Genomic DNA, 2,786 nt, shown 5'->3' on the forward strand with positions numbered 1-2,786 from the left:
TCTTAGTTCCTGGAATTTTGGTTTTGTATGATACTAAAAATATACAAGTATTGTGCTGGGTATTTTGGCACCTAATCTTTCTAAATTTCTTATGTAAGATTCTGGCATGGAAATAGATTTAAAGACATTAACTCAATACCGAATGATTTCAGGAAAGGTCAACTGGTACAAATGATAAGCACATTTTTAAATTGTGAACAGCAAGAATCTTTTGCTAAGTGTCCAAACAGGTTGATTATAACCCAAACATAGAGGTTGAAATTCTGTCAAGCTTGTGGCCTGGTAAAACTGCTTTCCAATACTCCTATGGAAGCTTCATCAGACTTATTCACCACGCCAACATGTTGGCTAATATGTACGACAAATTAGGTCCCGTTTTAAGTTCCACTTCCAAGGCAATAGCATCAGGCGCCTGAGTTTTATTGAATGCAACAGTTGTTTCTATCACCATTGGAGTCTTTGAAGCACAGCCGCATTTTAGGATGATACTTCTCCAAATACAAAAGTTGCTTGCTGTTAAAGGCTCCACGCCGCTTTTGTCTTATGAATCGTACTGCATCTTCATATTTCATTCCGCCTTCAATCAATGCCAGGGCAACAAGCACTGGAGCTCTCCCAAGGCCTGCAACACAATGAACAGCAATACAACAACCAGGTTCTTCACGAAACTTAATTTTTACAAGACTTAACCAGTCATCGACAATTTGGTTGGACGGTGGTGCACCATCATCAAAAGGCCAATCAAGAACATGGATGCCTTCTTTCTCCACAAGAGTAGTGTCATAGGTTGCTTCACATACTCTTACTATTGTGGTAACACCATACTTCTTAAGTTCCTCTATAAATTTGTTTAAGGTTGCATTGGTTGGATTGTGTGTAATAAGAAATCTCATGTTCTTGTATGTGACTTCTACAGGAGCAGGGCAGTTCATTCGAGCCATGTTAATTTAGTTAAAAAAACACTCAACAGGGTTATGAAAGAATTTAAAAAATTGAATACAGAAATGATGCAAAGTAACTGAAGTCTACTTCAATATACTCCACTTGACATTCTCAGTGCTTTGAGTATGAAGTTGGGAGTAATGGGAAATGAAATGAACCTCCTAACAAGAAGCAGCAATTCTTCAATCCACTAATACTGAGGCAATAGAAAGGAAGTGCACTGAGGTTTACCCCATCCAGGTCAGAATTCTTGTAAAATGCCCGGTGGATTTTCAATTCAATAGGTCTGTGTCCAGGTTAACCACTCTTATGGGGGCTTCTTGGTGGAGTAGTAATGAATTTCTACAGTTCACTTGTCTGCATAGAGGTCGTGCTGTGCCTGGCAGTAATCTCCACTGCCCTTCAGAAACTCCATAAATGTGTGACCAAGAACACCACAGAACTGAGGAATATGTTTACTCATTGAAGATTGTGGCCTAATCATACAGCCGGTCCTGAGGCGGCGGCGATACAAGCGGCGGCGGCGGCGGCGGCGGCGGCTGCAGGGCAGGGGTGGCTGTGGTCGTCGCGGGGCGGCGGCGGTGGCGGTGCAGGCGGCGGCGGGCGCACCAGACTACCATGCAGTCACAAACTCTTATTGTGTTTTATCTTTCCTGCTAAGAAGTAGAAGACATAACTGAATCACACAATGATATCACTTATCTTCTAACAGGTCCTTTGCTGCATAATACACGAACATGAACATGCCCATTGCTGTTCTTTCCCTAATTTATTCAACAAATATTGGAATGCCATATATCAAATTTTTCCATCAAAGAGCTTAAAGTTTGGTGGGAAAATGAAGATGATTCACAAGTTAAATAAGTAGAAACAACAGTCCATTTAGTTTGTGGTAATGTGGACTGAATCCCTAACTTTGCACATGCTAGATAAGGACAAGAACTCTACCACTGAGCTAAATCCACAGCCAAAAACAATATTTTAGATAGTGAAATGTGCTGAGCAGGGGAAAAAAAGACATCTATTTTCTGAGAAGGGGAATTGAATTGTCAAAGAGGCTTCAAATTTTATAGAGAATAACTACATGGATTCATGTTGAGAAAAGTACTTTTGAGTAAATATGTGGAGGAAAAGCAGGATCTGCTCATATACATATTTGAGGCAAGAAAAATAAAGCACTAATTGCAATGGCAAAGAGATGAGAACATCACTGGGGTATTTGTGGCACAGCAAGTATCCCAATGTAACTGAACTTGAGTAAGCAAGAATAGAGAAAAATAAATCAGCAAGTTAATGCAGACAAATTATGTGGAGCTTTATAGATCTTAAGACTGATTTTTCCTATGACGTGAGTAAGATGGAAATCCACTTGACAGTTTTGAGCAGAGAAGTAACATAATCATATTTATGCTTTAAAAAGAACACTTTGACTGTTGTGTTGAGAACAGATCACATGTGGGTCCAGATCAGAAGAAGTAAGAACATTTAAGAGATTATTATAACAAAACAAGCAATTGATCATGACTGAATCAAGCTCATGACTATATAAGAAGTAAGAAATGATTACATTCTAGATATATTTTAAAGATATAACCGACAGAGTTTGTTGGCAGTTTGGATGTGTCATGTATAAGAAAGAAAAATGGGATACAAGCATTTGATTTAGGAGAAAATTTAACAATTGAGCTGTTATTAACAAATACACTCTAAATTTCTCGACTGTTAAATCAAAATGGCGGGGAACTGAGGGGAAATAACGAAGGCTTGGTTTAGGATAAAAGTAACATAAATATGATTATGTTACTTCTTTGCTCAAAACTGTCAAGTAGATTTTCATTTTCAAT

At 38.5% G+C, this 2,786-nt stretch overlaps 1 pseudogene; it reads right to left on the reverse strand.

Moving 5' to 3' along the window:
• Positions 1–313: 313 nt before the first annotated feature.
• On the reverse strand, positions 314–1,041 carry LOC124075243 (protein tyrosine phosphatase type IVA 1-like; annotated as a pseudogene).
• Between the last annotated feature and the right edge of the window lie 1,745 nt (positions 1,042–2,786).

Source organism: Marmota monax, unplaced genomic scaffold, assembly GCF_021218885.2.
Source record: "Marmota monax isolate L192 unplaced genomic scaffold, Marmota_monax_Labrador192_F-V1.1 WCK01_AAM20220418_F8-fsc00054, whole genome shotgun sequence".
In the NCBI taxonomy this organism is placed as follows: domain Eukaryota; kingdom Metazoa; phylum Chordata; class Mammalia; order Rodentia; family Sciuridae; genus Marmota; species Marmota monax.